This window comes from Vidua chalybeata, chromosome 1, assembly GCF_026979565.1.
Source record: "Vidua chalybeata isolate OUT-0048 chromosome 1, bVidCha1 merged haplotype, whole genome shotgun sequence".
Taxonomy (NCBI): Eukaryota; Metazoa; Chordata; class Aves; order Passeriformes; family Viduidae; genus Vidua; species Vidua chalybeata.
The window spans coordinates 146219708-146234163 of NC_071530.1; positions in this window are offsets into that span (position 1 = coordinate 146219708).

Genomic DNA, 14456 nt, shown 5'->3' on the forward strand with positions numbered 1-14456 from the left:
AATCAGTCTGCTTTTAAACAGGGTATATTAAAAAATTTATGATGCAACGATATCTTGTACTCCCTGGGTTTAGAGGAAAAAGCATGGTTTGATGAAGAGGCATCCTATACCCAAAGCAAAATGGTAACACAATTGCAAGTGTACAACATGAAAAAGAACCAGTGACAATAGCAACACTGGGATTAATCATTCTGTTGAGGACAGCTATTTATCAAGAGACAAATCTCTCAGCAACTATGGCTCACATGGCTTGAACTTAAAGAACCCTGAATGATCCTTGAAGGATAAAGGAAATGTTAAATTTTCACATAAGTAACACAGCCTTTGCTTTCCTGGGTCAGGAGAAAAATATGTAACTACCATTCAGGCCATGATGGTTCAGCTTGTGCTTGTTGCAACAAATCACAGAAGAAGCAACAGGACAATAAAGAAGAAAGGTCTCTCTCAGGTTCCACTCCAATTCTCTAAATACAAGTGTCCCAAGGAGGAATGACTCTTCCTGGAGAAGAGGACCCAGTTGCAGCTCTCCTAACAGTGGTCTTGTGCTGGATTTGGCATGGACAAAGATCATTTTCTGGGACACCTCTGACCATAAGGCATCATTCAGCATATAAAGCTGGGGGAAGAAGGAAAGGGGGATGTTCATAGTGACGGTGTTTGTCTTCCCAAGCCCTGGTTGGGTGTAATGGAGCCCTGCTGAACCACTGCCTGTCCTCAGGAAGTGATGAATTAATTCTCTGTGTTGCTTTGCTTGTGTGCACAGATTTTGTTTTACCTATTGAACTTAGCCCATGAGTTTTCTCACTTCTATTCCTCTGATTCTTTCCCTGTCCCACTCCAGGCAGCGAGTGTCTGTGTAGGGCTGGGCTGCACTGGAGTTAAACCACAGCAAGTGTTCTTCACCTGCCTTCGCACGGAGCCCTTGCAGAGCAGTCCAAAGGCAAAGAAGAGACATTCCCAGGACATTCACCTCTTTCCAGGTGGGCAGGAGATGGATTAACAGGCATGAAGCCCAGCTCATCTTCTCAGAACCAACCCTAAATTTCCTGCAAATCAGAAGCATCAAAGGAGGGCTACGGAAGTTGCTGCCTGAGACAACCTTTCTGGCAGAGGTGGTAGCTCAAAGTCAGCACCAGCCCTGATAATTGGAGCTTCCTCTGCTGCTGATATTACTGAGGGGAGACTCTCATGTGTGGGTAATTGTGGGCACACTTTCCCACTGAGAAGGGGCAGTGGGGAAATGCTTGTAGTGCCAGCACATCCATTTCTGCATCTGGTATTCAGGACACTTTTTCCCCTGGCTTCAGTGAGGAAAAGAAGACACACTGTGTGCTGAGGGAAGTTTGCCCTGCTGGCATTGTAGCTTTCCATCTGTTCTGCAGGCAGACTGAAAACTTCGATGTCAAGAGCAGAGACATTAACAAAAAGTGTACTTTTTCCTCTCTTTTTTTCAGAAAAAAAACCCATAAAATTAAGAGAATCAGAAAGAAGTGGATAAAAGTGCATAACTTTCCACAGGCACTTCTCCTCTGAAGAGAGAAAACAGTCTGGGTGGATGCTGAGTTGAAAGAATTCAAGAGTGAATATGTCAGTTAACAGTGATTTGGCTTGAATGATGCCTTCCCAGAGGAAAGAGGTAACTCATAAAACTTTCCTTCTGGAAGCTCTCAGATTCCAGCTAATTAATTGCAGTGAGGTATCTTTTAAACTAGAGGTGTGCCAAGGCTGATCCAGTTGCTTCTGAATCACTGTTGCCAAGACTTTTTATTATTACTTTAAAGAGCATCTCCAACATATATCAATGCAAAAATCCTTGGCAGTATAAAGATAACACAGGAATGCATCAGTTTATTTATAAGAAATAGCATCTCAATAAAGATAAGATGGGGAGGGAGCATAGAAAACCACAGCTTGCTATGAAGCTTTTGAACTTGAACACCTTGGATAAAGGTCTGTGCCTTGCAGGCTCAGGGGCTGGTGAGCATTGCAGCTGCTTTGCCAGGTGAACAGTTTGGGAAGACCACATCATTCCCCTCTTTAAATCTATCCCTATACAGGTGTTTAGGGTTTTCCTCCCTACAACCATACTGACCTGGCTAGGAAAGTGTTGTTTTTACCTGCACCTTCTTTCCCTGACAGGGCACGCCATGTGCTGGGATTTGTCCTTTAGTGAAAGTTCTCGCTTTTGTTGTGTACTCCTGGGGTTTTGCAAAGCAGCCTGGGCACAAGAGTCCATTGACTGAGCAGGAGGGAGCTCCATGGGCTCCAGGAGTCACACTGGGGCTGTGAGATGCTACTCCAAAGATCATTGGAGTCTCTTTCCATGCAAAATGCAAACTGATGTGTTTGACTTTGCTTTCTCATAGCAATTCCCCCAAATGCACCAGCTGACTTGTGCTTATTACAAAGTAAATAAAGAAATTCTCCACAATAACCTTCAGCTTTATTCCTGATCACAAATCTGGCACAGGTGGGACACACTGTTATACCTAAACTAATAAATAAAGATAATCTCATTACAATTTATTAATGCCAGTTAAGAAATCTGTATAGACAAGGGCATTCGCTTTTTAACTAGCACTAGCAGGTGATAAAAAAACCCTCACAGAGAATCCTGCCAAAGCAAACAAAAGTCCATATTACTGTTTGTTTCTTTTTGTTTCTCACTGCTATTTTAACCTGTGATAAGACCACAGCTTTTCTCATGATGGGTAGATTGACCTAGATTAACCTTTACCAGATTTCTGGATCATATAGAGGACGTTCAAATATGAGGGTAACAGCTAACCTCAGAAAAACCTTGATGAACACCTTGTAATTCATCTGCAATACTGAGAGATGAACAGGAAAGATTGAAGTCTGTGGCAAGCAGTTTTGTTTTGACACTGTATTCCTCTCCAAAACAAGGAAAACTAAGGAAAAAAAAAAAAAAAAGAGTGCACAATGACCTAAATAAGCTGTATTTTATTATGCTTAAGCATGAAAAGCAAAGTGGAATGTCCATGTTTATATCTGTGAGCCCCACAGAGCCACAGATGGAGGTTGCCACTTTGAATTTTTACATGAACGTTGTTCCCTAAAAAGTGCAGAGGAATAATGGGTAGCAGAAAACTTGCTCAACTACTAATGGTGTCACTCTGTTAGAAAGATGTAGGAAAAAGAGATAATAATGATTATCACAAAGTGGGAGAATGAGGTGGAAAAATAAACTACAATTTCAAAGCCATAAAAGCACTTGGGAGGCAGTTTTTCATCCACTTTTTTCTATGTCTGACTTTTGCACATAAGAGCAGAGAGCTCTCAATAGAAAGACAGTTTGAAAAGATTGATGAGAGCTAACAGGACCTGAATCTTCTTTTACAAATGACTGTGCATTTTGATTTAATATTCAGGCTTATTAAATGCAAAAGTGTAAAACTCACAGCTCTGATTCAAGACAGAGACCAGAAAAATGGTACTGCAAGAGGTCTGAGGCAGGGATTGTACAGCTGGGGGTGGTTACTCTGAGCCTCACCATGACATCCCACACTCACACTGTTTCCTGAAGTATGTACCTTCCTGGGGGACATCTAAAGGGGCTGCCTCACCTGCTTAACTACCAGAGTTTACAGGCCAAAAGCAGTCCTGATTTACTTTAAAACACCAGTTTATAATCCACAGAGGTTTGGTAGCTGTTGCAAGAGCAGACTATGCAATTCTGCAGATTTATTTTAAAAAGGGGGTCAAAATGACAACTGGGGTAAGGAAATACCACTAGTGTCCTGAGTTAAGCTGAATTCCTTCATAAAAAGAGGACAGAAATTTGCCCTTATTCAAGGCACCTAAATGTGTGCTTACATTAAAGATGTGCTTAAACTCCATTGATTATAATAGAGTTTAAAAGTACACTTAAATATTAGAATACGTGTACGTGATTTCACAGAAGTTTGCAGTCTTGAGTCAGAGTCCAAGCTAACTCAGACAACCAGCTCATCCTGAATTCACAGAAGTCAAGAATACATTTTTATTGTTACTGATAAAGAGAACCAAATTGGTATGATGTAAAAGTGGCATAAGCTGTCCAAAAATTTTGTTCCTCCTATGGGATATAAATTTTTTGATAAAGGATGCAGTCTGATATGTTGCATCATCTGTCTACAATCATGATAACACTATGCTTTCCAAATAAAGCAAGTGCTTAAGATTTTACTTATTTTAATTAGTAAGTTCTGAGTTTGAATATTGTCTCAGGGATCCTGTGATCAGTGAATTACATTGTGGTGGCAAATTTGCAGTAGATCTTTGGAGGTTTAAGCCATAGCACATGACAACAGCAAGTTCATCCTCTGACCAGGTGTGTCTGTCCACACCAACACCACAGCTGGGCTCACAGGCACATTTGTAAACAGAGCCAGATCCAGCCAGCTCCTGTTTAACATTCTGTAACTTCAGGGCAAAGGAGAGTCCTAAGCCCTCAAGCACCAGCCCAAGTGACTTCTTTTTGCAACATGTTCAATAAATATGCAGTATCATCTTGCAGAACTAGTGCACAAAGGCTTTCAACAGGAGACCTTCTGCAGATTGTTGTGACAGCAGCATCTGTTTACTAGAGCTGCTTAAGTGAAAGCAGCATAACTATGTGATTCTCTTTCTTCCACCTTGAGGCACATCCAGTTTGTTACCTGAATGAATTTAGACCCATTTTCTGACAAATCCATGGAGTTTTAGCTATTCCCTAAATTTTCAAACATTTCTATTTGCTTCTTATTTTAACATCTCAGTGATTCCTTGGTTCCCTCTGATTCTGAAGTGCTCATACTGAGCTCTCTCCTTTAATCTACTTTCCTGGGAGTTATTTATATCTATATTAGGGTTTATAACCCTGCAGGCAGTCTCTTCAGTCTGCCTAGTAGAATTGCCATAGCAAATTTTGAGAGCTGCTCACCAATATAGATAGCAAATTCTCTTTGTGAGTCTTCTGAAATCAAAACTCTAGCTGAGGGTCAGAAGGAGGTGTACTCTCTGATCTTTGCTCAAATTCCTGCTAGGCTCAGGAATCTAAGGGGGTGGTCATCTATGGTGTGGCACTTACAAACTGAAAATCTTATGAGACTTGTTCTTCAGGTACAACTGACCAGAGACTGTATCTCAATTTCCAAAGCTGAGAATGTTTAGTTCATTTACCAAGCCTTGATCCCAGGCCTTGATCATCTGCATGATGCCAGTGAAGCTCTATCCTTGTCACAGGGATGTGTGTCTTGAAGGCTGATCTAAGTGGGGTGGCAGCTCTTGACTGGCTTGAGAGTTAGATCTGATCATTCAGGTTTTCACTTCATACAGACTGAAAGTAGTAAAGAAGTTACTCCTGGGAATGACTTCCTCGTCGATACCTAAACCACAGGAAGACAAGTGGTTGCATTCTTATACCAGTGAGAAATGCTCCTTATATTTTCCCTCCAGAAGGCAATTGAGAGTTGTAGTGAGAAGCACTTGAATCAGGGCTGCCAGCAATCTCCTTGTCCTTTCCAGGTCCATGTGCCTGCCCTGATAGGCTGGGCTTTGTACACAGTCATCATCCTATTATGCAAGAAAGCAGGTGTGGATTTTGCAGTGCTAAAGGGTTTGAGGTCCACAGCTCATCTGTTAAATCAGGAAAAAACGCAGTGTAGTATCTCAGTCCCCAGCAGCCCTGAGACAAGGGACTGCAGTGTTTGACAAGCATCTTTTGTGCACCACAGCAATTTTCTCGTGATTTTCTCACTCGAATTCCCAGCCTATTGTAACAGCTGCATTACAGGAGGAATGACTTGGCCCTGAGGTCTCCTGTGACCACTCCTTCTCACATTGCACTTCTGCTCCCTCCCTTTGGGAAGGGAGTTACACGGGCTGCAGCTTTTATCTTCATTCCTATTCAGTCTTTAGCAGCTCCCCTTTGATGCTTCCTGCTATCTCTCTCTTTCTTGCTGTGCTTTGACGTCTCTCTACTGCAGGCACAAGTAAGATCATGCTGTGATGATCTCCCTCAAAGCAATGTCTTGCTGGTAGCAGGTACCTCTGCAGTGGAGGCTGGCAGGGTACTGCTGTAGGGAGACAATATGCTCCTCTCTGTCTTTTCAGATTCATCCCCTCTCGGGACTCACAAGGGCACCCCTCTTGACCAGAAATGTCAAACCACAGTTTGAAGCTGGCAGCAGATAAACTCTGACAGGGTTCAAATCCACAAGCCCTAAGAGCAGTGGCTTGCATTGATGTGCTTCCTAAAGGTCTGCATCTGCATTAGGAGTGCTGCTGATCTTTTGTTTAAAGGTTTGGCTTTTAAAAAGGTACCACGGCGAAACACAGGGAGGAAGCATTATCCCATTGCTGAGATTCTGAAATTCATAAAACAAAGCCTAAATGGATTATCTCTTCTCCTAAGAGATGAAACATTTAAAAAAATAATGGAGGTTCTAAATTTATATGCAGAAAAACAAAATAATTGAGAAGGAATATATATCACTTAAAAAAATTAAGACTGATGAGCTGAAAGGGTTTCAAGGGCAAGAGGTGACTGGGTCTCACACTGAACAGAAAGAACAACACTCAAAACACACTAGATGGGAGAAAAATTTCTTATGCCTTCTGTTTACTCTCAGGAAAATGTAGTTCCACATTTAAACTCAGCAAACACCATGAGCTGTGAAAGAATGAAGCATTATTCTGCTCTCTGTGGCTGAGCAATGCCAAAATAAAATGGTTACAGGGTCAAGGAATATCCAGAAAAGCTCCATTGTCATCTCATGAACTTGAGGGCACTCCTGAGTTACATCCTTAGCCCAGGGATGAGGAGAAAAAAAATGAGTTACATCCCTCTTTCACTGTATACAAAGTAAAATGGATGAAGTCAAAGAACCTCCCTCCTCCATGTCCCAGTCTGTACCAATCAAAAAAAAAAAAAAAAATCATAACAAAAGTCTTAAAGTTTGTGCTGGTGGTTATCTTTCAGCCAGGTATCTGCCCACACTGCCAAGCAAGGAAGGTGAGGAACCTTTGCTTTGAAGAACAAAATACAGAGAATTGTCTGTTGGAAAAAGCACAGGTAGGGTCTATGATTTTTATTTCATTAAGACACAGGAGGAAAGATCTTATTTTTGCTACAATATATTTATTTTGAGAGAAAAGTGGCTGTTGGAGGAAGAACTGGACTAGGCCTGAGTCAAATGGAAATCCAAATTCATTAGTGAATTTCCATCAATTAAATATTAGTTTCATATTAATTCAATATTAGTTTAATATTTTGAAACATCCTCTGTGGGTAGAGGCTATATCCTGGCATCCTTTTGGTGAAGATGCTTGTACATGAGTGCTTGCACATCTCACCTGGAGAGGCAGGATCCAACCTTCAGTGTCTCATAATAAGAAAGTTATAGTGAAAACTGATTTCAACACAGAATTCTGCCTCTGTTTAAGAAACTAGAAGAAATACAATGTAATCTGTACACAGGAACATATGACAGAATGAAAACTCTGGAGAATAAGTAAAAAAAAATCCACCCCACCCCCTAACTTTAGACAACTAATAGTTTTGAAATTGTTTTGGCTTTTTCTTGTTAAATTATGCCTACATGCATATGATCAGAGCTAAAAAAATAAAATTGTTCTGCTCTGACACCTACCAACTCTCACTTTTAGTTCATGATATTGGCATCCATACGGCTGAGGGGGGGACTGGGGGAGAGTATTTCACTTCAGGCCAGCCTGTTGCTGTGAGATCCCTTTAAAAACACCTCCTGAAGAGCAGAGAGCTGCTACTTAAGACCAAACCATGCCACTGCTAAAATGATATATGCATTGTAATCAGATGTCCTTGCAGACAAGATTGTTTTTAACATATACGTTTTTAACACAGAAATTCTTTGTTTCATGTCCTTAAATGTTTCTGCAAAAGTTCCTTTGAAAGGGAGTATTTTAAACTCAAGTGGAGCCAGGAGCTGCTTGCACTTCAGCAACCTATTGCTGCAGATGCAGACAATTTTCCTTTGCACTCTGAACTACCACAATTTTGCTGTAACTATTCAAGTCCCCAACAAAAGAATTATATTTCATGCAAAACAAAGAAAATACTGAAGGAGCTAGTGCAGCATCCTTCTGCTCCCTTTCCACATCTCTCTTTAAGCTATTTTTTTTTCTAGTTTTTAAGTCTGGATGAAGAATAGACAGTGGTGCAGTAAAGGTGTTTCCTTTCTTTCTACACAAAATTATAAGCCTGATGTGCTGCTTTATATAAATGTTCCAGATGTAACCTCTTCTTAATATTTATAAGAATTTTAAACCTGATGCTAATATAGCACTGCTTTCCTTAAAGAAGTAACAAAGCACAATCCTCGAGGCAAAAACTATGAAATAAATATTTTTTGAGATAGCACTCTTCTTCACTTTGCATAAATTTAACACCCTGCTCTCTGTACAATATGTGTTCTTTTTCCTAACTCTTCACAGACAGAAATAGCTCTGGTGAGATGTCATGAAAGTAACAGAAGCTTTGGAAAACACCACACATTAAGGATGCTGAATTTAATTTTCTGCCTTTGTTTTGGATGGCCTACTTACTCTTCAAAAGACTCTTGCCGTGTCATGATACAGAGTGGGGATGAAGGAACTATTAGACTATATTTAGCCACATACTAAACCTCAGCTATAAACAGCCAACAGAAAATATTCATGTGAGCCTTGAGCTGTCTATAAACAAAAATAATGGGATGGAGCAGTCACCTCTATTCAGACAAAGAGTTTGTACCAGTGGTCCTGCCTCCAGGTTATTGGGCTGAGATTGCTGTTTTTTACAGGTTGATAAGTGCAGAGGAAAGACGTGCCTGCAGAGATCTGCCTGGAATAACTGTTCTACAGAGGTCACCTCTTGTACTTCTTACCTGAAACTCTCCTTTGTTTTTTTAAGGACATTGCATATTTCTAATGTAAAATACATTCATAAATTGGGCGCATGATAAATGTTGTATCCAGGTGGAAATGCAAAGTGTACAGGAGGAGTAATAATCCTGGACAAAATTTTAAAATTACACATTATTTGCCAAATTTTTTGAAGTTCAGGCTCTCAGTGTGGGTTGCCAACCATTCCTGATAGTCTCCCTTTCTTCACTTTGCATCTCTAAATGATATTCTGCCACAGATTCATGAGTCATAGAGGATTCACCTCTCAGAGTTCAGTGTCTTCTCACATTTCCTTGGATTATCCCCTCAGATGGTCACCTGCTGACCTATCCCTAAAGCAACTAAAATTTGGGAGTCCTTTGGACTTGCAGACTGGGCCCAGACATTGCAGCAGTTCAGGTGCTCTCTGTAGCCCCACCAAACCTCTTCCAATGACTCCAGCAGGGAAGTGCCTTGGACTGCAGCTCAGGTTTCTGCTTCTTCCATAGCTGGTAGATTTATTTGGAAACTGAAGGCTTTCCTTGCCTCTCCATGGCTGTGCTCAATGTACTATGTGTTCAAACTCAGGGAGGGAAGGAGATTCCCAACATATTTTTTTATCCATGATCTCTCCTTAATTCAATCATCTGCACATTTTTTTCAGCCCTATTCCCAAATCCTGCAAATTTCTTGTCATTCTCTTTCCCTTCATGAAAAAGGAGAACAAAAGCAGCATCCTCTACTGCTGCCACAAGCAGCAATTTTTCTCTAATTTCTAGTTAACAATGCATTGCCAATGATTAGCAATATTTTATTTAGACTAGATAAGAACCATTAATATCCTCATCTCTTAGAGAATTAAGGAAACTGAAGAAACTCTGAGGGTTTGAGGCTTTAACAGTGAACACAGAGCAGCAGGACAGTGCTCTCTCTGTTTCAGTTTGTGTCTACAGTGCTAAAGCCTTAAGAATAATTGTAATGTTCTTTTAGACAAACATTTAGAGAATGCTTGTATGACAAATCACTACTTCCAAATCTCACTATCCCTTCATTGAACCATAAAGAGTTTGTACAGATGCAGGTGCACAGCTCCAGGGTAGGAAACATAAAAATGATCAGAGGCTGAATTCTTGACTTGTAGGAAAGAAAAGCTGTACCAGTGTCACAGTTTGAGTCACTGTCCATAAAATTGACTGATCCATCAAGCTGGTGTCAGATTACATGGCCTTAGTTCATAATTGGTCTCCATTTTGATAAAATTAAACTAAAATATATTATTATTCAATGTCATGAATACATTTGTGCTGATTTGGGACAGATGCTTATGTGCCATCCAGTTTTACTTTGCTTAGTGAAAGTTTGGCATTCAGCCTTCAGTGCCCTGACTTCAGTGATCACTTCACCCTTTGCTGTGAAGCAGGTCCAACTCTCATTTCCCAGTGTTTCCCTTGGGCATGATGCTTCAAACAAAATCATGGGAATGCAGGAAGAGAGAGGGAAATGTTACAGCTAGTGAGAAACGTCATAGCACAGACATCCTAATTTTAGTATCACCGATAAATTTCTAAATTATGAAGCTTGTAACTTTAAATAGACCATTCCAGACTGCATAATCAACTTAAATTTGATTAAATATTTTCTAATTTGACTTAGACTTATCATCAAACAGTTTTCTTAGCTCACAAGAAAGTGGAGATTCAGTTCACCTGAATGGAAGGAAACTGAATTTAGGCTGTTGGAATGAAACTTCCTGATTTGATTTTTCTTAAAAATAACATAAAAATAACAAAAAAGCTCAAGAAAAAATCCAAACCTAATGGGCTGATGATCCAGGGTTACTAAGTTTAGCTGGCAAAAGGAGCTTAAGGCATTTTTGAAAACTTTACCTTGATGAATTAAGAAAAAAACCCCATTAATCCTGAACATTCCTGCTGAAATATGACACGAAACCACCCAAATTGCTCAGCATGGAACTATATGGATCTAAATGACTTGAGAGCAGATACTAATGAGCAAAACCAGAAGTATTTCTTTGTATTGAATAAACAAATTTTTTACTCATCTGGTCTGGAAAAATAGGCTGTGGGGAGAATTGTCATTTGTGGAAGAAATATGGCTTTTGTAGAGTTTATTTAATTAAATTTACATTAAATAAATATTTTTCTTTTTTTGGCATATCAATTTTTTTTTCAAATGGTAACATATCTGTATAGGTTTTTTTAATTCTCTGTCTTTTTTATTTGGCTAAAACTGTAAAAAAAATGTGCTGCAAGTTTAGAAATAAGTACTCTTAAAATCCGGTTTTCTGTGATTTATGAATTAATAACACAGAGCTCAAAGAGTAGGTATGGAGCTAGATGAAATATATTTATTTATAGTTTGATGTTGAATTTAATAATTGTAAAAAGTAATTTGTGTCAAAATGAAAAAGAAATGTGATCATCTTGGGTCCTGGAAAAATAAAAGTGGTATCAAAAATAATTTTCTTTAAATTTAAAATGTTATATATACCAGTTATTATATGCTGCACAATGTTTTTCTCTAGATGTACTAGTTGGTAAAGCCAAAGATTTATTCTTTATGAGATTTTACGGCTTATCTCCTTAAATCATTATTGCTAGAAAAAGTATGGAAGGGAAAGAAAACATAGCATTTTACAATGTAGCACACTTCAAAAAAACCAGTGTGAAATTCAACAAGCGTTTGTGAATTCTTTTGTCTCTCTCTGTCACCAACACCTCAATTTTCCAGCAAATTGCTGGCTCTTTTCTGTGTTCATCAGCATTAACATCTGAAAAGCTGCAAATCTTCATGTTTCAGCGAGATGCACGTCTGGCTGTGCTCAAGGAGAATTTCCCCTCAGTGCAGGAGCCACCCGGGCGTTGGCATTGTCAGGATCCAGCATCCCTCCCACCCCCTCCCGAACCTGCTGCTTCCCCAGCAGGGCCCACGAAACCACCTCCCAGCTCCTATCATTTCAGGCAGATTATAATTACAGCCTAAGTAAACTGACTTTACAAGTCATGACAACATTTAATTCAGCCCATTAATCCACCCCTAACTGTTTCACAGTTCTACAGAAAAACTCACAGATGTCTCCAATATTTGCAGCAGGATCAGTTGGAAGGTGACTGCATCCGATTCCCGGGAGAAGTTTCTTCTCAAAATCCTTCATATTAGAGAGGTGCAAAGCTACTCCCATTCTCACATATTCCTGGGCAAGCAACAGGTAAATCTGTCTGCTCAGCCCTTCACACATTAATGTGATTTTCAGCATTAAAAAGATTCTGAGAAACTCGTGCCAAAGGCACAAAATCATCCAGTTACACTGAAAACAGCACTCAACACAAAGTGGATAAATCCTGCATAACCTACTTCTGCAAACCAGAGGTTTCCTTCAAATTATCCCAATCAAATAAATGTGGGGTTTATGCATATTTTTACACACAAGAGTTCTTGGTGGCAGAAAATGCCAGCCTGAGATATAAGAAGGTTTGATGTAAACTTCACAGATTATTGCTTGGAGCCCTCACCATGACATATGGCCAAAAATTCCCCACTCCACATTCTCTGCTTCTTGATTCCCTTCCCATGGGAAAATTTCTCAATAAGACAAGGAGAATTTTTAGTTTTAGAGAGTGAGGGCAGCAGATAGTCATTCTGGGGACAAAGAACTAAGATTGAATAACAGTAGGTGCATAGAAAGGCTAAGAAAAATATTTCTCCCCGCAATGTCACACATGGCAGCTACATGTCCCCAATTTGTCATCACTCTGTGATCCTTCGGTGAGCAAACGTCCTTTCTCATTCTGCTCTCAGTTCTCTACTCTCCTCACAGAGTTTATCAACCCTGCTTTTAAAGTGATTTCAGCTCTCTGCATATCCCATGGAAAGGGAATTCTTTCTGTCTCACAGGCTTAATGCAACCTACACATATTTTTCTCTCATTATATTCTCACTTACCCACATGCTTCTGGGTCTTGGACGATCCCACTGCATCTCTGTGACCCCAAAAATAATAACTGATGAACCACCCTGCAAGCTTAGGTTTGGCATCTTGTTCTGAATTTTTCTCTTAACATAAGGGATATGAGATCAGGATATCTGGAATATCCCAGGACCCAGCACTACAGAACCTGGCTGCAGGTCCTCCAGAGGTCTGTGAAGCCCTCTCACAGCTGGGATTTCCCTCAAGAGAGCAATAGGGGCTGCTGTGTGCAGTCCCAAGCAAGTCAATGTGCAGTTCTGCACACTTGGGTCTGTGGCATCCCCAGCCACACCACAAGAGACAAGAGATGGCCAGACAAGAGATGAAATCGTAAAGTTTAAAATGTTAAATTTTAGATTTTTTTTTTCATGTAATATCACTTATCTTTCAGACAAGCTGCTGTTCTGAGTCTGCTGAGGAACATGAAGACACATCAGAGAATCTGGGAATCCAGAATTTATTTATCCAGACAATATTTTCCAGACTATATTTATTATTTCTATTTTGTGTGTGTGTGTGCATGTATATAGGCTTCAATGTACATAACTCTGTGGTCATTGGATTAAGAACAAGCCTTCATCTTTCCTGTGAGCATTTGTCGGCACTGCTTAGGTATGACAAAGGCTCCCCCTTCAAGAGTCTTCCTCTCCAGCCTCGTGGGCTATCACAGCTGTGAAGAAGAAAAGTGCATTGTGTTGGTCCAGATTATGCTGAGGGAGTTGCAGCCTGTGCAAAATTAGAGCATTCTCTTCCTTCAAGAGATGATCTGCTGAACCACAGTTCTGGCAGGTGCCCTCGAGGATCACAGTCCTTTAGAGAAAAAGACAGTTTCACTTGTTCAGAGTTTGGAGGTTTTTTACTTTTTTTTCTGCAATGGTGTATAAAAATTTTAATGGAGGAAGGAGAACAAAAGAGTAACTGAAACACATAAGGAGCTCCAAGGAGGCTTTTCAACAAGCTAAAAATACTATTGCCTTTAGCAGAACCCCCCATTTTGACTAATATGTTTGCATCCTCGTTTCAAAAATTTCACACAGACCTGTAGTATTAGCAAATGGCAATCATTCTTTATCAGCACATTAATTACTGTTGGACATTTACATGCAGATCATTCAGTGCAATTCATCACAGACCAGGGAGGGCCAACATATGGAGAGAGACTACAAGAGCATGGAGTAACAGAACAAGGGGGAACGGCTTTAAAAGAAAGAGAATAGGTTTAGATTAGATATTAGGAAGAAATGTTTTACTGTGAGGGTGCTGAGGTCCTGGAACAGGTTGCCCAGAGTAGCTGTGGATGCCCCATCCCTGGCAGTGTTCAAAGCCAAGTTGGACGGGGCTTGGAGAAAACTGGGATAGTGCCAACCATGGCAGGGAGTTGGGATGAGATGATCTTCAAGGTCCCTTTGAGTCCAAACCATTCTGTGATTCTACATGGGGAAGAAGGAGTTAAATAAAATCAGGACTTTAAGTAGCAGACTACCATGGGGCTGACTAGCAAAAGCTTGCAGTCATTTTTACCAGGACAAGACTGATAAAGTAGATTTTTATTGGATCAACAATTACTGTAAAAGGCATTAAA